Below are 24,897 nucleotides of genomic sequence, written 5' to 3' on the forward strand. Positions count from 1 at the left end.
AGTCGGAAAAGTCATCTGCATGGGTGATTGCCAAGTTTGGGGAGCGTTTCGTAGTACGATCAGTGCAAAGGGGAAGCGGAAACTTGTTGTGTCCCAGTGTTTTGCAGTTGGACGACAAGAGTTTGACACAGTAGCAAAGAGCGAGGCACTGAGTTGGCATGAACAATGGAGAGCACAATGGGGCTTGAGATGTGCTTGTTACCTCAGGTGCTGTGTGATTGTGGACAAGGAGTGAAATGGACCAATTTGTGACCGCCCTTTCAATTTAAGACGTTCAAAACAGACGGAATTTGCATCCGTAATACCAGAGCATCGAAACTACTTGGAACTCTTGTGTATATGAACGTGTCCGCGCCTTTGTATTCTGGTACCTTCGCCGCTACAAACCAACCAACCATCGTGTCCGTGCACATCAGAGTCGCAAAGAATGGAGAATAGCCAGGCTTGGTCGTGTGTGTAGCTGTAGCTCAGTTGGCAGATCGTTCGCTTAGCGTGTGAACGGTCTCGGGTTCAAGCCCCGGCTTCTCCATGTTTTGTGGTCAGTGCATGGTAAGTGTTGGTCGCGGCGAACATAAACGCACGCAAGAAGTTGCAAAACCAGCGTCACAGACTGATATGATGTATACTGTCATAAGGAGAGCAAGATGTAAGTGTGGGGACCGGCTGTTATCGTGGTGTCATCGAGTGCAGATCTGTCTTAGGTATCACGGCTTAACGTCATTGAAGTCTAGAGGTGGACAACACGTTCGTCTTACTCAGAGCGGTGTCTGAACTCTATTTTCGACGTTATGCGTGCCACTTTCATTGTGGCCAACTACGATTCGATACAGAATGCACGAAACCTGAAAGACACCCTCACTGATACATAGAGTAGAGTTTGTCTGCGGAATAATGGGAGTGCAAGGGTCTGTGACGTTGATATGAATGTATGTAGCACTACTAGCTATCGGGGGGGTGGGCGTAGCTCAGATGGTAGAGCGCTCGCTTAGCGTGCGAGGGGTACTGGGATCGATACCCAGCGCCTCCAGAATTTTTAACACACCTACATGCGCACCTTGCCATGCAAGTGGAATAATTCCCAACCGGCAGAGGTGTGTAGGCAGATACAAGCGAACGATTAGCATCCACAATTGCGGCGATTTCACGTAAATCCCACTGCACGTTCCCATTCTTTGCGTGCAGTCGGCTGCTACTGGTGTTGCTGGTTGTGACTGCTGATAACAGATGCCGTAGCAATCAATTCATGGAGTGAGTTGTATGTTTTGCGATAGTCTGTCTCTGACAAGGAAGCACAGGTGATATAGGTGCGAACACAGAAAGCTTGCAGCCCCTCGCTGCCTGCAGACACAGAGCAGCCACACTAGAAGAGCGGCATAAGCTGTAGGCGAAATGTGCTCATTCGCTTTGGCGCGACGTCGAACTATAAATAAGGCTGTCACTAGCGTGAGCGTTGTGTGAGCGTCGTGTAAAGTCGGAAAAGTCATCTGCATGGGTGATTGCCAAGTTTGGGGATCGTTTCGTAGTACGATCAGTGCAAAGGGGAAGCGGAAACTTGTTGTGTCCCAGTGTTTTGCAATTGGACGACAAGAGTTTGACACAGTAGCAAAGAGCGAGGCACTGAGTTGGCATGAACAATGGAGAGCACAATGGGGCTTGAGATGTGCTTGTTACCTCAGGTGCTGTGTGATTGTGGACAAGGAGTGAAATGGACCAATTTGTGACCGCCCTTTCAATTTAAGACGTTCAAAACAGACGGAATTTGCATCCGTAATACCAGAGCATCGAAACTACTTGGAACTCTTGTGTATATGAACGTGTCCGCGCCTTTGTATTCTGGTACCTTCGCCGCTACAAACCAACCAACCATCGTGTCCGTGCACATCAGAGTCGCAAAGAATGGAGAATAGCCAGGCTTGGTCGTGTGTGTAGCTGTAGCTCAGTTGGCAGATCGTTCGCTTAGCGTGTGAACGGTCTCGGTTTCAAGCCCTGGCTCCTCCATGTTTTGTGGTCAGTGCATGGTAAGTGTTGGTCGCAGCGAACATAAACGCACGCAAGAAGTTGCAAAACCAGCGTCACAGACTGATATGATGTATACTGTCATAAGGAGAGCAAGATGTAAGTGTGGGGACCGGCTGTTATCGTGGTGTCATCGAGTGCAGATCTGTCTTAGGTATCACGGCTTAACGTCATTGAAGTCTAGAGGTGGACAACACGTTCGTCTTACTCAGAGCGGTGTCTGAACTCTATTTTCGACGTTATGCGTGCCACTTTCATTGTGGCCAACTACGATTCGATACAGAATGCACGAAACCTGAAAGACACCCTCACTGATACATAGAGAGTAGTGTTTGTCTGCGGAATAATGGGAGTGCAAGGGTCTGTGACGTTGATATGACTGTATGTAGCACTACTAGTTATCGGGGGGGTGGGCGTAGCTCAGATGGTAGAGCACTCGCTTAGCGTGCGAGAGGTACTGCGATCGATACCCAGCGCCTCCAGAATTTTTAACACACCTACATGCGCACCTTGCCATGCAAGTGGAATAATTCCCAACCGGCAGAGGTGTGTAGGCAGATACAAGCGAACGATTAGCATCCACAATTGCGCCGATTTCACGTAAATCCCACTGCACGTTCCCATTCTTTGCGTGCAGTCGGCTGCTACTGGTGTTGCTGGTTGTGACTGCTGATAACAGATGCCGTAGCAATCAATTCATGGAGTGAGTTGTATGTTTTGCGATAGTCTGTCTCTGACAAGGAAGCACAGGTGATATAGGTGCGAACACAGAAAGCTTGCAGCCCCTCGCTGCCTGCAGACACAGAGCAGCCACACTAGAAGAGCGGCATAAGCTGTAGGCGAAATGTGCTCATTCGCTTTGGCGCGACGTCGAACTATAAATAAGGCTGTCACTAGCGTGAGCGTTGTGTGAGCGTCGTGTAAAGTCGGAAAAGTCATCTGCATGGGTGATTGCCAAGTTTGGGGATCGTTTCGTAGTACGATCAGTGCAAAGGGAAGCGGAAACTTGTTGTGTCCCAGTGTTTTGCAATTGGACGACAAGAGTTTGACACAGTAGCAAAGAGCGAGGCACTGAGTTGGCATGAACAATGGAGAGCACAATGGGGCTTGAGATGTGCTTGTTACCTCAGGTGCTGTGTGATTGTGGACAAGGAGTGAAATGGACCAATTTGTGACCGCCCTTTCAATTTAAGACGTTCAAAACAGACGGAATTTGCATCCGTAATACCAGAGCATCGAAACTACTTGGAACTCTTGTGTATATGAACGTGTCCGCGCCTTTGTATTCTGGTACCTTCGCCGCTACAAACCAACCAACCATCGTGTCCGTGCACATCAGAGTCGCAAAGAATGGAGAATAGCCAGGCTTGGTCGTGTGTGTAGCTGTAGCTCAGTTGGCAGATCGTTCGCTTAGCGTGTGAACGGTCTCGGGTTCAAGCCCCGGCTTCTCCATGTTTTGTGGTCAGTGCATGGTAAGTGTTGGTCGCGGCGAACATAAACGCACGCAAGAAGTTGCAAAACCAGCGTCACAGACTGATATGATGTATACTGTCATAAGGAGAGCAAGATGTAAGTGTGGGGACCGGCTGTTATCGTGGTGTCATCGAGTGCAGATCTGTCTTAGGTATCACGGCTTAACGTCATTGAAGTCTAGAGGTGGACAACACGTTCGTCTTACTCAGAGCGGTGTCTGAACTCTATTTTCGACGTTATGCGTGCCACTTTCATTGTGGCCAACTACGATTCGATACAGAATGCACGAAACCTGAAAGACACCCTCACTGATACATAGAGTAGAGTTTGTCTGCGGAATAATGGGAGTGCAAGGGTCTGTGACGTTGATATGAATGTATGTAGCACTACTAGCTATCGGGGGGGTGGGCGTAGCTCAGATGGTAGAGCGCTCGCTTAGCGTGCGAGGGGTACTGGGATCGATACCCAGCGCCTCCAGAATTTTTAACACACCTACATGCGCACCTTGCCATGCAAGTGGAATAATTCCCAACCGGCAGAGGTGTGTAGGCAGATACAAGCGAACGATTAGCATCCACAATTGCGGCGATTTCACGTAAATCCCACTGCACGTTCCCATTCTTTGCGTGCAGTCGGCTGCTACTGGTGTTGCTGGTTGTGACTGCTGATAACAGATGCCGTAGCAATCAATTCATGGAGTGAGTTGTATGTTTTGCGATAGTCTGTCTCTGACAAGGAAGCACAGGTGATATAGGTGCGAACACAGAAAGCTTGCAGCCCCTCGCTGCCTGCAGACACAGAGCAGCCACACTAGAAGAGCGGCATAAGCTGTAGGCGAAATGTGCTCATTCGCTTTGGCGCGACGTCGAACTATAAATAAGGCTGTCACTAGCGTGAGCGTTGTGTGAGCGTCGTGTAAAGTCGGAAAAGTCATCTGCATGGGTGATTGCCAAGTTTGGGGATCGTTTCGTAGTACGATCAGTGCAAAGGGGAAGCGGAAACTTGTTGTGTCCCAGTGTTTTGCAATTGGACGACAAGAGTTTGACACAGTAGCAAAGAGCGAGGCACTGAGTTGGCATGAACAATGGAGAGCACAATGGGGCTTGAGATGTGCTTGTTACCTCAGGTGCTGTGTGATTGTGGACAAGGAGTGAAATGGACCAATTTGTGACCGCCCTTTCAATTTAAGACGTTCAAAACAGACGGAATTTGCATCCGTAATACCACACTAGATCGCGTGTTTGGAACTCTTGTGTATATGAACGTGTCCGCGCCTTTGTATTCTGGTACCTTCGCCGCTACAAACCAACCAACCATCGTGTCCGTGCACATCAGAGTCGCAAAGAATGGAGAATAGCCAGGCTTGGTCGTGTGTGTAGCTGTAGCTCAGTTGGCAGATCGTTCGCTTAGCGTGTGAACGGTCTCGGTTTCAAGCCCTGGCTCCTCCATGTTTTGTGGTCAGTGCATGGTAAGTGTTGGTCGCAGCGAACATAAACGCACGCAAGAAGTTGCAAAACCAGCGTCACAGACTGATATGATGTATACTGTCATAAGGAGAGCAAGATGTAAGTGTGGGGACCGGCTGTTATCGTGGTGTCATCGAGTGCAGATCTGTCTTAGGTATCACGGCTTAACGTCATTGAAGTCTAGAGGTGGACAACACGTTCGTCTTACTCAGAGCGGTGTCTGAACTCTATTTTCGACGTTATGCGTGCCACTTTCATTGTGGCCAACTACGATTCGATACAGAATGCACGAAACCTGAAAGACACCCTCACTGATACATAGAGAGTAGTGTTTGTCTGCGGAATAATGGGAGTGCAAGGGTCTGTGACGTTGATATGACTGTATGTAGCACTACTAGTTATCGGGGGGGTGGGCGTAGCTCAGATGGTAGAGCACTCGCTTAGCGTGCGAGAGGTACTGCGATCGATACCCAGCGCCTCCAGAATTTTTAACACACCTACATGCGCACCTTGCCATGCAAGTGGAATAATTCCCAACCGGCAGAGGTGTGTAGGCAGATACAAGCGAACGATTAGCATCCACAATTGCGCCGATTTCACGTAAATCCCACTGCACGTTCCCATTCTTTGCGTGCAGTCGGCTGCTACTGGTGTTGCTGGTTGTGACTGCTGATAACAGATGCCGTAGCAATCAATTCATGGAGTGAGTTGTATGTTTTGCGATAGTCTGTCTCTGACAAGGAAGCACAGGTGATATAGGTGCGAACACAGAAAGCTTGCAGCCCCTCGCTGCCTGCAGACACAGAGCAGCCACACTAGAAGAGCGGCATAAGCTGTAGGCGAAATGTGCTCATTCGCTTTGGCGCGACGTCGAACTATAAATAAGGCTGTCACTAGCGTGAGCGTTGTGTGAGCGTCGTGTAAAGTCGGAAAAGTCATCTGCATGGGTGATTGCCAAGTTTGGGGATCGTTTCGTAGTACGATCAGTGCAAAGGGAAGCGGAAACTTGTTGTGTCCCAGTGTTTTGCAATTGGACGACAAGAGTTTGACACAGTAGCAAAGAGCGAGGCACTGAGTTGGCATGAACAATGGAGAGCACAATGGGGCTTGAGATGTGCTTGTTACCTCAGGTGCTGTGTGATTGTGGACAAGGAGTGAAATGGACCAATTTGTGACCGCCCTTTCAATTTAAGACGTTCAAAACAGACGGAATTTGCATCCGTAATACCAGAGCATCGAAACTACTTGGAACTCTTGTGTATATGAACGTGTCCGCGCCTTTGTATTCTGGTACCTTCGCCGCTACAAACCAACCAACCATCGTGTCCGTGCACATCAGAGTCGCAAAGAATGGAGAATAGCCAGGCTTGGTCGTGTGTGTAGCTGTAGCTCAGTTGGCAGATCGTTCGCTTAGCGTGTGAACGGTCTCGGGTTCAAGCCCCGGCTTCTCCATGTTTTGTGGTCAGTGCATGGTAAGTGTTGGTCGCGGCGAACATAAACGCACGCAAGAAGTTGCAAAACCAGCGTCACAGACTGATATGATGTATACTGTCATAAGGAGAGCAAGATGTAAGTGTGGGGACCGGCTGTTATCGTGGTGTCATCGAGTGCAGATCTGTCTTAGGTATCACGGCTTAACGTCATTGAAGTCTAGAGGTGGACAACACGTTCGTCTTACTCAGAGCGGTGTCTGAACTCTATTTTCGACGTTATGCGTGCCACTTTCATTGTGGCCAACTACGATTCGATACAGAATGCACGAAACCTGAAAGACACCCTCACTGATACATAGAGTAGAGTTTGTCTGCGGAATAATGGGAGTGCAAGGGTCTGTGACGTTGATATGACTGTATGTAGCACTACTAGCTATCTGGGGGGTGGGCGTAGCGCAGATGGTAGAGCGCTCGCTTAGCGTGCGAGAGGTACTGGGATCGATACCCAGCGCCTCCAGAATTTTTAACACACCTACATGCGCACCTTGCCATGCAATTGGAATAATTCCCAACCGGCAGAGGTGTGTAGGCAGATACAAGCGAACGATTAGCATCCACAATTGCGCCGATTTCACGTAAATCACACTGCACGTTCCCATTCTTTGCGTGCAGTCGTCTGCTACTGGTGTTGCTGGTTGTGACTGCTGATAACAGATGCCGTAGCAATCAATTCATGGAGTGAGTTGTATGTTTTGCGATAGTCTGTCTCTGACAAGGAAGCACAGGTGATATAGGTGCGAACACAGAGAGCTTGCAGCCCCTCGCTGCCTGCAGACACAGGGCAGCCACACTAGAAGAGCGGCCTAAGCCGTAGGCGAAATGTGCTCATTCGCTTTGGCGCGACGTCGAACTATAAATAAGGCTGTCACTAGCGTGAGCGTTGCGTGAGCGTCGTGTAAAGTCGGAAAAGTCATCTGCATGGGTGATTGCCAAGTTTGGGGAGCGTTTCGTAGTACGATCAGTGCAAAGGGGAAGCGGAAACTTGTTGTGTCCCAGTGTTTTGCAGTTGGACGACAAGAGTTTGACACAGTAGCAAAGAGCGAGGCACTGAGCTGGCATGAACAATGGAGAGCACAATGGGGCTTGAGATGTGCTTGTTACCTCAGGTGCTGTGTGATTGTGGACAAGGAGTGAAATGGACCAATTTGTGACCGCCCTTTCAATTTAAGACGTTCAAAACAGACGGAATTTGCATCCGTAATACCAGAGCATCGAAACTACTTGGAACTCTTGTGTATATGAACGTGTCCGCGCCTTTGTATTCTGGTACCTTCGCCGCTACAAACCAACCAACCATCGTGTCCGTGCACATCAGAGTCGCAAAGAATGGAGAATAGCCAGGCTTGGTCGTGTGTGTAGCTGTAGCTCAGTTGGCAGATCGTTCGCTTAGCGTGTGAACGGTCTCGGGTTCAAGCCCCGGCTTCTCCATGTTCTGTGGTCAGTGCATGGTAAGTGTTGGTCGCGGCGAACATAAACGCACGCAAGAAGTTGCAAAACCAGCGTCACAGACTGATATGATGTATACAGTCATAAGGAGAGCAAGATGTAAGTGTGGGGACCGGCTGTTATCGTGGTGTCATCGAGTGCAGATCTGTCTTAGGTATCCCGGCTTAACGTCATTGAAGTCTAGAGGTGGACAACACGTTCGTCTTACTCAGAGCGGTGTCTGAACTCTATTTTCGACGTTATGCGTGCCACTTTCATTGTGGCCAACTACGATTCGATACAGAATGCACGAAACCTGAAAGACACCCTCACTGATACATAGAGTAGAGTTTGTCTGCGGAATAATGGGAGTGCAAGGGTCTGTGACGTTGATATGACTGTATGTAGCACTACTAGCTATCGGGGGGGTGGGCGTAGCTCAGATGGTAGAGCGCTCGCTTAGCGTGCGAGAGGTACTGGGATCGATACCCAGCGCCTCCAGAATTTTTAACACACCTACATGCGCACCTTGCCATGCAATTGGAATAATTCCCAACCGGCAGAGGTGTGTAGGCAGATACAAGCGAACGATTAGCATCCACAATTGCGCCGATTTCACGTAAATCACACTGCACGTTCCCATTCTTTGCGTGCAGTCGTCTGCTACTGGTGTTGCTGGTTGTGACTGCTGATAACAGATGCCGTAGCAATCAATTCATGGAGTGAGTTGTATGTTTTGCGATAGTCTGTCTCTGACAAGGAAGCACAGGTGATATAGGTGCGAACACAGAGAGCTTGCAGCCCCTCGCTGCCTGCAGACACAGGGCAGCCACACTAGAAGAGCGGCCTAAGCCGTAGGCGAAATGTGCTCATTCGCTTTGGCGCGACGTCGAACTATAAATAAGGCTGTCACTAGCGTGAGCGTTGCGTGAGCGTCGTGTAAAGTCGGAAAAGTCATCTGCATGGGTGATTGCCAAGTTTGGGGAGCGTTTCGTAGTACGATCAGTGCAAAGGGGAAGCGGAAACTTGTTGTGTCCCAGTGTTTTGCAGTTGGACGACAAGAGTTTGACACAGTAGCAAAGAGCGAGGCACTGAGTTGGCATGAACAATGGAGAGCACAACGGGGCTTGAGATGTGCTTGTTACCTCAGGTGCTGTGTGATTGTGGACAAGGAGTGAAATGGACCAATTTGTGACCGCCCTTTCAATTTAAGACGTTCAAAACAGACGGAATTTGCATCCGTAATACCAGAGCATCGAAACTACTTGGAACTCTTGTGTATATGAACGTGTCCGCGCCTTTGTATTCTGGTACCTTCGCCGCTACAAACCAACCAACCATCGTGTCCGTGCACATCAGAGTCGCAAAGAATGGAGAATAGCCAGGCTTGGTCGTGTGTGTAGCTGTAGCTCTGTTGGCAGATCGTTCGCTTAGCGTGTGAACGGACTCGGGTTCAAGCCCCGGCTTCTCCATGTTTTGTGGTCAGTGCATGGTAAGTGTTGGTCGCGGCGAACATAAACGCACGCAAGAAGTTGCAAAACCAGCGTCACAGACTGATATGATGTATACTGTCATAAGGAGAGCAAGATGTAAGTGTGGGGACCGGCTGTTATCGTGGTGTCATCGAGTGCAGATCTGTCTTAGGTATCACGGCTTAACGTCATTGAAGTCTAGAGGTGGACAACACGTTCGTCTTACTCAGAGCGGTGTCTGAACTCTATTTTCGACGTTATGCGTGCCACTTTCATTGTGGCCAACTACGATTCGATACAGAATGCACGAAACCTGAAAGACACCCTCACTGATACATAGAGAGTAGTGTTTGTCTGCGGAATAATGGGAGTGCAAGGGTCTGTGACGTTGATATGACTGTATGTAGCACTACTAGTTATCGGGGGGGTGGGCGTAGCTCAGATGGTAGAGCGCTCGCTTAGCGTGCGAGAGGTACTGGGATTGATACCCAGCGCCTCCAGAATTTTTAACACACCTACATGCGCACCTTGCCATGCAAGTGGAATAATTCCCAACCGGCAGAGGTGTGTAGGCAGATACAAGCGAACGATTAGCATCCACAATTGCGCCGATTTCACGTAAATCCCACTGCACGTTCCCATTCTTTGCGTGCAGTCGGCTGCTACTGGTGTTGCTGGTTGTGACTGCTGATAACAGATGCCGTAGCAATCAATTCATGGAGTGAGTTGTATGTTTTTCGATAGTCTGTCTCTGACAAGGAAGCACAGGTGATATATGTGCGAACACAGGAAGCTTTCAGCCCCTCGCTGCCTGCAGACACAGAGCAGCCACACTAGAAGAGCGGCATAAGCCGTAGGCGAAATGTGCTCATTCGCTTTGGCGCGACGTCGAACTATAAATAAGGCTGTCACTAGCGTGAGCGTCGTGTAAAGTCGGAAAAGTCATCTGCATGGGTGATTGCCAAGTTTGGGGAGCGTTTCGTAGTACGATCAGTGCAAAGGGGAAGCGGAAACTTGTTGTGTCCCAGTGTTTTGCAGTTGGACGACAAGAGTTTGACACAGTAGCAAAGAGCGAGGCACTGAGTTGGCATGAACAATGGAGAGCACAATGGGGCTTGAGATGTGCTTGTTACCTCAGGTGCTGTGTGATTGTGGACAAGGAGTGAAATGGACCAATTTGTGACCGCCCTTTCAATTTAAGACGTTCAAAACAGACGGAATTTGCATTCGAAATACCAGAGCATCGAAACTACTTGGAACTCTTGTGTATATGAACGTGTCCGCGCCTTTGTATTCTGGTACCTTCGCCGCTACAAACCAACCAACCATCGTGTCCGTGCACATCAGAGTCGCAAAGAATGGAGAATAGCCAGGCTTGGTCGTGTGTGTAGCTGTAGCTCAGTTGGCAGATGGTTCGCTTAGCGTGTGAACGGTCTCGGTTTCAAGCCCCGGCTCCTCCATGTTTTGTGGTCAGTGCATGGTAAGTGTTGGTCGCAGCGAACATAAACGCACGCAAGAAGTTGCAAAACCAGCGTCACAGACTGATATGATGTATACTGTCATAAGGAGAGCAAGATGTAAGTGTGGGGACCGGCTGTTATCGTGGTGTCATCGAGTGCAGATCTGTCTTAGGTATCACGGCTTAACGTCATTGAAGTCTAGAGGTGGACAACACGTTCGTCTTACTCAGAGCGGTGTCTGAACTCTATTTTCGACGTTATGCGTGCCACTTTCATTGTGGCCAACTACGATTCGATACAGAATGCACGAAACCTGAAAGACACCCTCACTGATACATAGAGAGTAGTGTTTGTCTGCGGAATAATGGGAGTGCAAGGGTCTGTGACGTTGATATGACTGTATGTAGCACTACTAGTTATCGGGGGGGTGGGCGTAGCTCAGATGGTAGAGCGCTCGCTTAGCGTGCGAGAGGTACTGGGATCGATACCCAGCGCCTCCAGAATTTTTAACACACCTACATGCGCACCTTGCGATGCAAGTGGAATAATTCCCAACTGGCAGAGGTGTGTAGGCAGATACAAGCGAACGATTAGCATCCACAATTGCGCCGATTTCACGTAAATCCCACTGCACGTTCCCATTCTTTGCGTGCAGTCGGCTGCTACTGGTGTTGCTGGTTGTGACTGCTGATAACAGATGCCGTAGCAATCAATTCATGGAGTGAGTTGTATGTTTTGCGATAGTCTGTCTCTGACAAGGAAGCACAGGTGATATAGGTGCGAACACAGAAAGCTTGCAGCCCCTCGCTGCCTGCAGACACAGGGCAGCCACACTAGAAGAGCGGCCTAAGCCGTAGGCGAAATGTGCTCATTCGCTTTGGCGCGACGTCGAACTATAAATAAGGCTGTCACTAGCGTGAGCGTCGTGTAAAGTCGGAAAAGTCATCTGCATGGGTGATTGCCAAGTTTGGGGATCGTTTCGTAGTACGATCAGTGCAAAGGGGAAGCGGAAACTTGTTGTGTCCCAGTGTTTTGCAGCTGGACGACAAGAGTTTGACACAGTAGCAAAGAGCGAGGCACTGAGTTGGCATGAACAATGGAGAGCACAATGGGGCTTGAGATGTGCTTGTTACCTCAGGTGCTGTGTGATTGTGGACAAGGAGTGAAATGGACCAATTTGTGACCGCCCTTTCAATTTAAGACGTTCAAAACAGACGGAATTTGCATTCGTAATACCAGAGCATCGAAACTACTTGGAACTCTTGTGTATATGAACGTGTCCGCGCCTTTGTATTCTGGTACCTTCGCCGCTACAAACCAACCAACCATCGTGTCCGTGCACATCAGAGTCGCAAAGAATGGAGAATAGCCAGGCTTGGTCGTGTGTGTAGCTGTAGCTCAGTTGGCAGATCGTTCGCTTAGTGTGTGAACGGTCTCGGTTTCAAGCCCCGGCTCCTCCATGTTTTGTGGTCAGTGCATGGTAAGTGTTGGTCGCAGCGAACATAAACGCACGCAAGAAGTTGCAAAACCAGCGTCACAGACTGATATGATGTATACTGTCATAAGGAGAGCAAGATGTAAGTGTGGGGACCGGCTGTTATCGTGGTGTCATCGAGTGCAGATCTGTCTTCGGTATCACGGCTTAACGTCATTGAAGTCTAGAGGTGGACAACACGTTCGTCTTACTCCGAGCGGTGTCTGAACTCTATTTTCGACGTTATGCGTGCCACTTTCATTGTGGCCAACTACGATTCGATACAGAATGCACGAAACCTGAAAGACACCCTCACTGATACATAGAGAGTAGTGTTTGTCTGCGGAATAATGGGATTGCAAGGGTCTGTGACGTTGATATGACTGTATGTAGCACTACTAGTTATCGGGGGGGTGGGCGTAGCTCAGATGGTAGAGCGCTCGCTTAGCGTGCGAGAGGTACTGGGATCGATACCCAGCGCCTCCAGAATTTTTAACACACATACATGCGCACCTTGCTATGCAAGTGGAATAATTCCCAACTGGCAGAGGTGTGTAGGCAGATACAAGCGAACGATTAGCATCCAAAATTGCGCCGATTTCACGTAAATCCCACTGCACGTTCCCATTCTTTGCGTGCAGTCGGCTGCTACTGGTGTTGCTGGTTGTGACTGCTGATAACAGATGCCGTAGCAATCAATTCATGGAGTGAGTTGTATGTTTTGCGATAGTCTGTCTCTGACAAGGAAGCACAGGTGATATAGGTGCGAACACAGAAAGCTTGCAGCCCCTCGCTGCCTGCAGACACAGGGCAGCCACACTAGAAGAGCGGCCTAAGCCGTAGGCGAAGTGTGCTCATTCGCTTTGGCGCGACGTCGAACTATAAATAAGGCTGTCACTAGCGTGAGCGTCGTGTAAAGTCGGAAAAGTCATCTGCATGGGTGATTGCCAAGTTTGGGGATCGTTTCGTAGTACGATCAGTGCAAAGGGGAAGCGGAAACTTGTTGTGTCCCAGTGTTTTGCAGTTGGACGACAAGAGTTTGACACAGTAGCAAAGAGCGAGGCACTGAGTTGGCACGAACAATGGAGAGCACAATGGGGCTTGAGATGTGCTTGTTACCTCAGGTGCTGTGTGATTGTGGACAAGGAGTGAAATGGACCAATTTGTGACCGCCCTTTCAATTTAAGACGTTCAAAACAGACGGAATTTGCATCCGTAATACCAGAGCATCGAAACTACTTGGAACTCTTGTGTATATGAACGTGTCCGCGCCTTTGTATTCTGGTACCTTCGCCGCTACAAACCAACCAACCATCGTGTCCGTGCACATCAGAGTCGCAAAGAATGGAGAATACCCAGGCTTGGTCGTGTGTGTAGCTGTAGCTCAGTTGGCAGATCGTTCGCTTAGCGTGTGAACGGTCTCGGGTTGAAGCCCCGGCTTCTCCATGTTTTGTGGTCAGTGCATGGTAAGTGTTGGTCGCGGCGAACATAAACGCACGCAAGTAGTTGCAAAACCAGCGTCACAGACTGATATGATGTATACTGTCATAAGGAGACCAAGATGTAAGTGTGGGGACCGGCTGTTATCGTGGTGTCATCGAGTGCAGATCTGTCTTAGGTATCACGGCTTAACGTCATTGAAGTCTAGAGGTGGACAACACGTTCGTCTTACTCAGAGCGGTGTCTGAACTCTATTTTCGACGTTATGCGTGCCACTTTCATTGTGGCCAACTACGATTCGATACAGAATGCACGAAACCTGAAAGACACCCTCACTGATACATAGAGAGTAGAGTTTGTCTGCGGAATAATGGGAGTGCAAGGGTCTGTGACGTTGATATGACTGTATGTAGCACTACTAGCTATCGGGGGGGTGGGCGTAGCTCAGATGGTAGAGCGCTCGCTTAGCGTGCGAGAGGTACTGGGATCGATACCCAGCGCCTCCAGAATTTTTAACACACCTACATGCGCACCTTGCCATGCAAGTGGAATAATTCCCAACCGGCAGAGGTGTGTAGGCAGATACAAGCGAACGATTAGCATCCACAATTGCGGCGATTTCACGTAAAACCCACTGCACGTTCCCATTCTTTGCGTGCAGTCGGCTGCTACTGGTGTTGCTGGTTGTGACTGCTGATAACAGATGCCGTAGCAATCAATTCATGGAGTGAGTTGTATGTTTTGCGATAGTCTGTCTCTGACAAGGAAGCACAGGTGATATAGGTGCGAACACAGGAAGCTTGCAGCCCCTCGCTGCCTGCAGACACAGAGCAGCCACACTAGAAGAGCGGCATAAGCTGTAGGCGAAATGTGCTCATTCGCTTTGGCGCGACGTCGAACTATAAATAACGCTGTCACTAGCGTGAGCGTTGTGTGAGCGTCGTATAAAGTCGGAAAAGTCATCTGCATGGGTGATTGCCAAGTTTGGGGATCGTTTCGTAGTACGATCAGTGCAAAGGGGAAGCGGAAACTTGTTGTGTCCCAGTGTTTTGCAGTTGGACGACAAGAGTTTGTCACAGTAGCAAAGAGCGAGGCACTGAGTTGGCATGAACAATGGAGAGCACAATGGGGCTTGAGATGTGCTTGTTACCTCAGGTGCTGTGTGATTGTGGACAAGGAGTGAAATGGACCAATTTGTGACCGCCCTTTCAATTTAAGACGTTCAAAACAGACGGAATTTGCATCCGTAATACCAGAGCATCGAAACTACTTGGAACTCTTGTGTATATGAACGTGTCCGCCCCTTTGTATTCTGGTACCTTCGCCGCTACAAACCAACCAACCATCGTGTCCGTGCACATCAGAGTCGCAAAGAATGGAGAATAGCCAGGCTTGGTCGTGTGTGTAGCTGTAGCTCAGTTGGCAGATCGTTCGCTTAGCGTGTGAACGGTCTCGGGTTCAAGCCCCGGCTTCTCCATGTTTTGTGGTCAGTGCATGATAAGTGTTGGTCGCGGCGAACATAAACGCACGCAAGAAGTTGCAAAACCAGCGTCACAGACTGATATGATGTATACTGTCATAAGGAGAGCAAGATGTAAGTGTGGGGACCGGCTGTTATCGTGGTGTCATCGAGTGCAGATCTGTCTTAGGTATCACGGCTTAACGTCATTGAAGTCTAGAGGTGGACAACACGTTCGTCTTACTCAGAGCGGTGTCTGAACTCTATTTTCGACGTTATGCGTGCCACTTTCATTGTGGCCAACTACGATTCGATACAGAATGCACGAAACCTGAAAGACACCCTCACTGATACATAGAGAGTAGAGTTTGTCTGCGGAATAATGGGAGTGCAAGGGTCTGTGACGTTGATATAACTTTATGTAGCACTACTAGCTATCGGGGGGGTGGGCGTAGCTCAGATGGTAGAGCGCTCGCTTAGCGTGCGAGAGGTACTGGGATCGATACCCAGCGCCTCCAGAATTTTTAACACACCTACATGCGCACCTTGCCATGCAAGTGGAATAATTCCCAACCGGCAGAGGTGTGTAGGCAGATACAAGCGAAAGATTAGCATCCACAATTCCGGCGATTTCACGTAAATCACACTGCACGTTCCCATTCTTTGCGTGCAGTCGGCTGCTACTGGTGTTGCTGGTTGTGACTGCTGATAACAGATGCCGTAGCAATCAATTCATGGAGTGAGTTGTATGTTTTGCGATAGTCTGTCTCTGACAAGGAAGCACAGGTGATATAGGTGCGAACACAGGAAGCTTGCAGCCCCTCGCTGCCTGCAGACACAGAGCAGCCACACTAGAAGAGCGGCATAAGCTGTAGGCGAAATGTGCTCATTCGCTTTGGCGCGACGTCGAACTATAAATAAGGCTGTCACTAGCGTGAGCGTCGTGTAAAGTCGGAAAAGTCATCTGCATGGGTGATTGCCAAGTTTGGGGAGCGTTTCGTAGTACGATCAGTGCAAAGGGGAAGCGGAAACTTGTTGTGTCCCAGTGTTTTGCAGTTGGACGACAAGAGTTTGACACAGTAGCAAAGAGCGAGGCACTGAGTTGGCATGAACAATGGAGAGCACAATGGGGCTTGAGATGTGCTTGTTACCTCAGGTGCTGTGTCATTGGGGACAAGGAGTGAAATGGACCAATTTGTGACCGCCCTTTCAATTTAAGACGTTCAAAACAGACGGAATTTGCATTCGTAATACCAGAGCATCGAAACTACTTGGAACTCTTGTGTATATGAACGTGTCCGCGCCTTTGTATTCTGGTACCTTCGCCGCTACAAACCAACCAACCATCGTGTCCGTGCACATCAGAGTCGCAAAGAATGGAGAATAGCCAGGCTTGGTCGTGTGTGTAGCTGTAGCTCAGTTGGCAGATCGTTCGCTTAGCGTGTGAACGGTCTCGGGTTCAAGCCCCGGCTTCTCCATGTTTTGTGGTCAGTGCATGGTAAGTGTTGGTCGCGGCGAACATAAACGCACGCAAGAAGTTGCAAAACCAGCGTCACAGACTGATATGATGTATACTGTCATAAGGAGAGCAAGATGTAAGTGTGGGGACCGGCTGTTATCGTGGTGTCATCGAGTGCAGATCTGTCTTAGGTATCACGGCTTAACGTCATTGAAGTCTAGAGGTGGACAACACGTTCGTCTTACTCAGAGCGGTGTCTGAACTCTATTTTCGACGTTATGCGTGCCACTTTCATTGTGGCCAACTACGATTCGATACAGAATGCACGAAACCTGAAAGACACCCTCACTGATACATAGAGAGTAGAGTTTGTCTGCGGAATAATGGGAGTGCAAGGGTCTGTGACGTTGATATGACTGTATGTAGCACTACTAGCTATCGGGGGGGGGGGGGGGGGGCGTGGGCGTAGCTCAGATGGTAGAGCGCTCGCTTAGCGTGCGAGAGGTACTGGGATCGATACCCAGCGCCTCCAGAATTTTTAACACACCTACATGCGCACCTTGCCATGCAAGTGGAATAATTCCCAACCGGCAGAGGTGTGTAGGCAGATACAAGCGAACGATTAGCATCCACAATTGCGGCGATTTCACGTAAATCCCACTGCACGTTCCCATTCTTTGCGTGCAGTCGGCTGCTATTGGTGTTGCTGGTTGTGACTGCTGATAACAGATGCCGTAGCAATCAATTCATGGAGTGAGTTGTATGTTTTGCGATAGTCTGTCTCTGACAAGGAAGCACAGGTGATATAGGTGCGAACACAGGAAGCTTGCAGCCCCTCGCTGCCTGCAGACACAGAGCAGCCACACTAGAAGAGCGGCATAAGCTGTAGGCGAAATGTGCTCATTCGCTTTGGCGCGACGTCGAACTATAAATAAGGCTGTCACTAGCGTGAGCGTCGTGTAAAGTCGGAAAAGTCATCTGCATGGGTGATTGCCAAGTTTGGGGAGCGTTTCGTAGTACGATCAGTGCAAAGGGGAAGCGGAAACTTGTTGTGTCCCAGTGTTTTGCAGTTGGACGACAAGAGTTTGACACAGTAGCAAAGAGCGAGGCACTGAGTTGGCATGAACAATGGAGAGCACAATGGGGCTTGAGATGTGCTTGTTACCTCAGGTGCTGTGTGATTGTGGACAAGGAGTGAAATGGACCAATTTGTGACCGCCCTTTCAATTTAAGACGTTCAAAACAGACGGAATTTGCATTCGTAATACCAGAGCATCGAAACTACTTGGAACTCTTGTGTATATGAACGTGTCCGCGCCTTTGTATTCTGGTACCTTCGCCGCTACAAACCAACCAACCATCGTGCCCGTGCACATCAGAGTCGCAAAGAATGGAGAATAGCCAGGCTTGGTCGTGTGTGTAGCTGTAGCTCAGTTGGCAGATCGTTCGCTTAGCGTGTGAACGGTCTCGGGTTCAAGCCCCGGCTTCTCCATGTTTTGTGGTCAGTGCATGGTAAGTGTTGGTCGCGGCGAACATAAACGCACGCAAGAAGTTGCAAAACCAGCGTCACAGACTGATATGATGTATACTGTCATAAGGAGAGCAAGATGTAAGTGTGGGGACCGGCTGTTATCGTGGTGTCATCGAGTGCAGATCTGTCTTAGGTATCACGGCTTAACGTCATTGAAGTCTAGAGGTGGACAACACGTTCGTCTTACTCAGAGCGGTGTCTGAACTCTATTTTCGACGTTATGCGTGCCACTTTCATTGTGGCCAACTACGATTCGATACAGAATGCACGAAACCTGAAAGACACCCTCACTGATACATAGAGAGTAGAGTTTGTCTGCGGAATAATGGGAGTGCAAGGGTCTGTGACGTTGATATGACTGTATGTAGCACTACTAGCTATCGGGGGGGTGGGCGTAGCTCAGATGGTAGAGCGCTCGCTTAGCGTGCGAGAGGTACTGGGATCGATACCCAGCGCCTCCAGAATTTTTAACACACCTACATGCGCACCTTGCCATGCAAGTGGAATAATTCCCAACCGGCAGAGGTGTGTAGGCAGATACAAGCGAACGATTAGCATCCACAATTGCGGCGATTTCACGTAAATCCCACTGCACGTTCCCATTCTTTGCGTGCAGTCGGCTGCTACTGGTGTTGCTGGTTGTGACTGCTGATAACAGATGCCGTAGCAATCAATTCATGGAGTGAGTTGTATGTTTTGCGATAGTCTGTCTCTGACAAGGAAGCACAGGTGATATAGGTGCGAACACAGGAAGCTTGCAGCCCCTCGCTGCCTGCAGACACAGAGCAGCCACACTAGAAGAGCGGCATAAGCTGTAGGCGAAATGTGCTCATTCGCTTTGGCGCGACGTCGAACTATAAATAAGGCTGTCACTAGCGTGAGCGTCGTGTAAAGTCGGAAAAGTCATCTGCATGGGTGATTGCCAAGTTTGGGGAGCGTTTCGTAGTACGATCAGTGCAAAGGGGAAGCGGATACTTGTTGTGTCCCAGTGTTTTGCAGTTGGACGACAAGAGTTTTACACAGTAGCAAAGAGCGAGGCACTGAGTTGGCATGAACAATGGAGAGCACAATGGGGCTTGAGATGTGCTTGTTACCTCAGGTGCTGTGTGATTGTGGACAAGGAGTGAAATGGACCAATTTGTGACCGCCCTTTCAATTTAAGACGTTCAAAACAGACGGAATTTGCATTCGTAATACCAGAGCATCGAAACTACTTGGAACTCTTGTGTATATGAACGTGTCCGCGCCTTTGTATTCTGGTACCTTCGCCGCTACAAACCAACCAACCATCGTGTCCGTGCACATCAGAGTCGCAAAGAATGGAGAATAGCCAGGCTTGGTCGTGTGTGTAGCTGTAGCTCAGTTGGCAGATCGTTCGCTTAGCGTGTGAACGGTCTCGGGTTCAAGCCCCGGCTTCTCCATGTTTTGTGGTCAGTGCATGGTAAGTGTTGGTCGCGGCGAACATAAACGCACGCAAGAAGTTGCAAAACCAGCGTCACAGACTGATATGATGTATACTGTCATAAGGAGAGCAAGATGTAAGTGTGGGGACCGGCTGTTATCGTGGTGTCATCGAGTGCAGATCTGTCTTAGGTATCACGGCTTAACGTCATTGAAGTCTAGAGGTGGACAACACGTTCGTCTTACTCAGAGCGGTGTCTGAACTCTATTTTCGACGTTATGCGTGCCACTTTCATTGTGGCCAACTACGATTCGATACAGAATGCACGAAACCTGAAAGACACCCTCACTGATACATAGAGAGTAGAGTTTGTCTGCGGAATAATGGGAGTGCAAGGGTCTGTGACATTGATATGACTGTATGTAGCACTACTAGCTATCGGGGGGGTGGGCGTAGCTCAGATGGTAGAGCGCTCGCTTAGCGTGCGAGAGGTACTGGGATCGATACCCAGCGCCTCCAGAATTTTTAACACACCTACATGCGCACCTTGCCATGCAAGTGGAATAATTCCCAACCGGCAGAGGTGTGTAGGCAGATACAAGCGAACGATTAGCATCCACAATTGCGGCGATTTCACGTAAATCCCACTGCACGTTCCCATTCTTTGCGTGCAGTCGGCTGCTACTGGTGTTGCTGGTTGTGACTGCTGATAACAGATGCCGTAGCAATCAATTCATGGAGTGAGTTGTATGTTTTGCGATAGTCTGTCTCTGACAAGGAAGCACAGGTGATATAGGTGCGAACACAGGAAGCTTGCAGCCCCTCGCTGCCTGCAGACACAGAGCAGCCACACTAGAAGAGCGGCATAAGCTGTAGGCGAAATGTGCTCATTCGCTTTGGCGCGACGTCGAACTATAAATAAGGCTGTCACTAGCGTGAGCGTCGTGTAAAGTCGGAAAAGTCATCTGCATGGGTGATTGCCAAGTTTGGGGATCGTTTCGTAGTACGGTCAGTGCAAAGGGGAAGCGGAAACTTGTTGTGTCCCAGTGTTTTGCAGTTGGACGACAAGAGTTTGACACAGTAGCAAAGAGCGAGGCACTGAGTTGGCATGAACAATGGAGAGCACAATGGGGCTTGAGATGTGCTTGTTACCTCAGGTGCTGTGTGATTGTGGACAAGGAGTGAAATGGACCAATTTGTGACCGCCCTTTCAATTTAAGACGTTCAAAACAGACGGAATTTGCATTCGTAATACCAGAGCATCGAAACTACTTGGAACTCTTGTGTATATGAACGTGTCCGCGCCTTTGTATTCTGGTACCTTCGCCGCTACAAACCAACCAACCATCGTGTCGGTGCACATCAGAGTCGCAAAGAATGGAGAATAGCCAGGCTTGGTCGTGTGTGTAGCTGTAGCTCAGTTGGCAGATCGTTCGCTTAGCGTGTGAACGGTCTCGGGTTCAAGCCCCGGCTTCTCCATGTTTTGTGGTCAGTGCATGGTAAGTGTTGGTCGCGGCGAACATAAACGCACGCAAGAAGTTGCAAAACCCGCGTCACAGACTGATATGATGTATACTGTCATAAGGAGAGCAAGATGTAAGTGTGGGGACCGGCTGTTATCGTGGTGTCATCGAGTGCAGATCTGTCTTAGGTATCACGGCTTAACGTCATTGAAGTCTAGAGGTGGACAACACGTTGGTCTTACTCAGAGCGGTGTCTGAACTCTATTTTCGACGTTATGCGTGCCACTTTCATTGTGGCCAACTACGATTCGATACAGAATGCACGAAACCTGAAAGACACCCTCACTGATACATAGAGAGTAGAGTTTGTCTGCGGAATAATGGGAGTGCAAGGGTCTGTGACGTTGATATGACTGTATGTAGCACTACTAGCTATCGGGGGGGTGGGCGTAGCTCAGATGGTAGAGCGCTCGCTTAGCGTGCGAGAGGTACTGGGATCGATACCCAGCGCCTCCAGAATTTTTAACACACCTACATGCGCACCTTGCGATGCAAGTGGAATAATTCCCAACCGGCAGAGGTGTGTAGGCATCCACAATTGCGACGATTTCACGTAAATCCCACTGCACGTTCCCATTCTTTGCGTGCAGTCGGCTGCTACTGGTGTTGCTGGTTGTGACTGCTGATAACAGATGCCGTAGCAATCAATTCATGGAGTGAGTTGTATGTTTTGCGATAGTCTGTCTCTGACAAGGAAGCACAGGTGATATAGGTGCGAACACAGGAAGCTTGCAGCCCCTCGCTGCCTGCAGACACAGAGCAGCCACACTAGAAGAGCGGCATAAGCTGTAGGCGAAATGCGCTCATTCGCTTTGGCGCGACGTCGAACTATAAATAAGGCTGTCACTAGCGTGAGCGTCGTGTAAAGTCGGAAAAGTCATCTGCATGGGTGATTGCCAAGTTTGGGGATCGTTTCGTAGTACGGTCAGTGCAAAGGGGAAGCGGAAACTTGTTGTGTCCCAGTGTTTTGCAGTTGGACGACAAGAGTTTGACACAGTAGCAAAGAGCGAGGCACTGAGTTGGCATGAACAATGGAGAGCACAATGGGGCTTGAGATGTGCTTGTTACCTCAGGTGCTGTGTGATTGTGGACAAGGAGTGAAATGGACCAATTTGTGACCGCCCTTTCAATTTAAGACGTTCAAAACAGACGGAATTTGCATTCGTAATACCAGAGCATCGAAACTACTTGGAACTCTTGTGTATATGAACGTGTCCGCGCCTTTGTATTCTGGTACCTTCGCCGCTACAAACCAACCAACCATCGTGTCCGTGCACATCAGAGTCGCAAAGAATGGAGAATAGCCAGGCTTGGTCGTGTGTGTAGCTGTAGCTCAGTTGGCAGATCGTTCGCTTAGCGTGTGAACGGTCTCGGGTTCAAGCCCCGGCTTCTCCATGTTTTGTGGTCAGTGCATGGTAAGTGTTGGTCGCGGCGAACATAAACGCACGCAAGAAGTTGCAAAACCAGCGTCACAGACTGATATGATGTATACTGTCATAAGGAGAGCAAGATGTAAGTGTGGGGACCGGCTGTTATCGTGGTGTCATCGAGTGCAGATCTGTCTTAGGTATCACGGCTTAACGTCATTGAAGTCTAGAGGTGGACAACACGTTCGTCTTACTCAGAGCGGTGTCTGAACTCTATTTTCGACGTTATGCGTGCCACTTTCATTGTGGCCAACTACGATTCGATACAGAATGCACGAAACCTGAAAGACACCCTCACTGATACATAGAGAGTAGAGTTTGTCTGCGGAATAATGGGAGTGCAAGGGTCTGTGACGTTGATATGACTGTATGTAGCACTACTAGCTATCGGGGGGGTGGGCGTAGCTCAGATGGTAGAGCGCTCGCTTAGCGTGCGAGAGGTACTGGGATCGAAACCCAGCGCCTCCAGAATTTTTAACACACCTACATGCGCACCTTGCGATGCAAGTGGAATAATTCCCAACCGGCAGAGGTGTGTAGGCAGATACAAGCGAACGATTAGCATCCACAATTGCGGCGATATCACGTAAATCCCACTGCACGTTCCCATTCTTTGCGTGCAGTCGGCTGCTACTGGTGTTGCTGGTTGTGACTGCTGATAACAGATGCCGTAGCAATCAATTCATGGAGTGAGTTGTATGTTTTGCGATAGTCTGTCTCTGACAAGGAACCACAGGTGATATAGGTGCGAACACAGGAAGCTTGCAGCCCCTCGCTGCCTGCAGACACAGAGCAGCCACACTAGAAGAGCGGCATAAGCTGTAGGCGAAATGTGCTCATTCGCTTTGGCGCGACGTCGAACTATAAATAAGGCTGTCACTAGCGTGAGCGTCGTGTAAAGTCGGAAAAGTCATCTGCATGGGTGATTGCCAAGTTTGGGGAGCGTTTCGTAGTACGGTCAGTGCAAAGGGGAAGCGGAAACTTGTTGTGTCCCAGTGTTTTGCAGTTGGACGACAAGAGTTTGACACAGTAGCAAAGAGCGAGGCACTGAGTTGGCATGAACAATGGAGAGCACAATGGGGCTTGAGATGTGCTTGTTACCTCAGGTGCTGTGTGATTGTCGACAAGGAGTGAAATGGACCAATTTGTGACCGCCCTTTCAATTTAAGACGTTCAAAACAGACGGAATTTGCATTCGTAATACCAGAGCATCGAAACTACTTGGAACTCTTGTGTATATGAACGTGTCCGCGCCTTTGTATTCTGGTACCTTCGCCGCTACAAACCAACCAACCATCGTGTCCGTGCACATCAGAGTCGCAAAGAATGGAGAATAGCCAGGCTTGGTTGTGTGTGTAGCTGTAGCTCAGTTGGCAGATCGTTCGCTTAGCGTGTGAACGGTCTCGGGTTCAAGCCCCGGCTTCTCCATGTTTTGTGGTCAGTGCATGGTAAGTGTTGGTCGCGGCGAACATAAACGCACGCAAGAAGTTGCAAAACCAGCGTCACAGACTGATATGATGTATACTGTCATAAGGAGAGCAAGATGTAAGTGTGGGGACCGGCTGTTATCGTGGTGTCATCGAGTGCAGATCTGTCTTAGGTATCACGGCTTAACGTCATTGAAGTCTAGAGGTGGACAACACGTTCGTCTTACTCAGAGCGGTGTCTGAACTCTATTTTCGACGTTATGCGTGCCACTTTCATTGTGGCCAACTACGATTCGATACAGAATGCACGAAACCTAAAAGACACCCTCACTGATACATAGAGAGTAGAGTTTGTCTGCGGAATAATGGGAGTGCAAGGGTCTGTGACGTTGATATGACTGTATGTAGCACTACTAGCTATCGGGGGGGTGGGCGTAGCTCAGATGGTAGAGCGCTCGCTTAGCGTGCGAGAGGTACTGGGATCGATACCCAGCGCCTCCAGAATTTTTAACACACCTACATGCGCACCTTGCGATGCAAGTGGAATAATTCCCAACCGGCAGAGGTGTGTAGGCATCCACAATTGCGGCGATTTCACGTAAATCCCACTGCACGTTCCCATTCTTTGCGTGCAGTCGGCTGCTACTGGTGTTGCTGGTTGTGACTGCTGATAACAGATGCCGTAGCAATCAATTCATGGAGTGAGTTGTATGTTTTGCGATAGTCTGTCTCTGACAAGGAAGCACAGGTGATATAGGTGCGAACACAGGAAGCTTGCAGCCCCTCGCTGCCTGCAGACACAGAGCAGCCACACTAGAAGAGCGGCATAAGCTGTAGGCGAAATGCGCTCATTCGCTTTGGCGCGACGTCGAACTATAAATAAGGCTGTCACTAGCGTGAGCGTCGTGTAAAGTCGGAAAAGTCATCTGCATGGGTGATTGCCAAGTTTG

The 24,897-nt window shown here is 49.4% G+C and overlaps 13 non-coding genes across 13 annotated transcripts; all 13 read left to right on the top strand.

Annotated features, from left to right (window-relative positions):
• Positions 1-953: 953 nt before the first annotated feature.
• Trnaa-agc (transfer RNA alanine (anticodon AGC)) lies at positions 954-1,027 on the top strand. The gene has a single exon. It is a non-coding gene; the product is annotated as a tRNA-Ala (tRNA).
• Positions 1,028-3,892: 2,865 nt separating this feature from the next.
• On the top strand, positions 3,893-3,966 carry Trnaa-agc (transfer RNA alanine (anticodon AGC)). The gene has a single exon. It is a non-coding gene; the product is annotated as a tRNA-Ala (tRNA).
• Positions 3,967-8,300: 4,334 nt separating this feature from the next.
• Trnaa-agc (transfer RNA alanine (anticodon AGC)) lies at positions 8,301-8,374 on the top strand. Its single transcript has one exon. It is a non-coding gene; the product is annotated as a tRNA-Ala (tRNA).
• Positions 8,375-11,231: 2,857 nt separating this feature from the next.
• Trnaa-agc (transfer RNA alanine (anticodon AGC)) lies at positions 11,232-11,305 on the top strand. Its single transcript has one exon. It is a non-coding gene; the product is annotated as a tRNA-Ala (tRNA).
• A 1,386-nt stretch (positions 11,306-12,691) lies between these two features.
• Positions 12,692-12,765, top strand: Trnaa-agc (transfer RNA alanine (anticodon AGC)). The gene has a single exon. It is a non-coding gene; the product is annotated as a tRNA-Ala (tRNA).
• A 1,386-nt stretch (positions 12,766-14,151) lies between these two features.
• Positions 14,152-14,225, top strand: Trnaa-agc (transfer RNA alanine (anticodon AGC)). The gene has a single exon. It is a non-coding gene; the product is annotated as a tRNA-Ala (tRNA).
• A 1,397-nt stretch (positions 14,226-15,622) lies between these two features.
• Trnaa-agc (transfer RNA alanine (anticodon AGC)) lies at positions 15,623-15,696 on the top strand. Its single transcript has one exon. It is a non-coding gene; the product is annotated as a tRNA-Ala (tRNA).
• Positions 15,697-17,096: 1,400 nt separating this feature from the next.
• On the top strand, positions 17,097-17,169 carry Trnaa-agc (transfer RNA alanine (anticodon AGC)). Its single transcript has one exon. It is a non-coding gene; the product is annotated as a tRNA-Ala (tRNA).
• Positions 17,170-18,555: 1,386 nt separating this feature from the next.
• Positions 18,556-18,629, top strand: Trnaa-agc (transfer RNA alanine (anticodon AGC)). The gene has a single exon. It is a non-coding gene; the product is annotated as a tRNA-Ala (tRNA).
• A 1,386-nt stretch (positions 18,630-20,015) lies between these two features.
• On the top strand, positions 20,016-20,089 carry Trnaa-agc (transfer RNA alanine (anticodon AGC)). Its single transcript has one exon. It is a non-coding gene; the product is annotated as a tRNA-Ala (tRNA).
• A 1,386-nt stretch (positions 20,090-21,475) lies between these two features.
• On the top strand, positions 21,476-21,549 carry Trnaa-agc (transfer RNA alanine (anticodon AGC)). Its single transcript has one exon. It is a non-coding gene; the product is annotated as a tRNA-Ala (tRNA).
• A 1,365-nt stretch (positions 21,550-22,914) lies between these two features.
• Trnaa-agc (transfer RNA alanine (anticodon AGC)) lies at positions 22,915-22,988 on the top strand. Its single transcript has one exon. It is a non-coding gene; the product is annotated as a tRNA-Ala (tRNA).
• A 1,386-nt stretch (positions 22,989-24,374) lies between these two features.
• On the top strand, positions 24,375-24,448 carry Trnaa-agc (transfer RNA alanine (anticodon AGC)). The gene has a single exon. It is a non-coding gene; the product is annotated as a tRNA-Ala (tRNA).
• The last annotated feature ends 449 nt before the right edge of the window (positions 24,449-24,897 follow it).

This window comes from Schistocerca gregaria, chromosome 3, assembly GCF_023897955.1.
Source record: "Schistocerca gregaria isolate iqSchGreg1 chromosome 3, iqSchGreg1.2, whole genome shotgun sequence".
Classification (NCBI taxonomy): domain Eukaryota; kingdom Metazoa; phylum Arthropoda; class Insecta; order Orthoptera; family Acrididae; genus Schistocerca; species Schistocerca gregaria.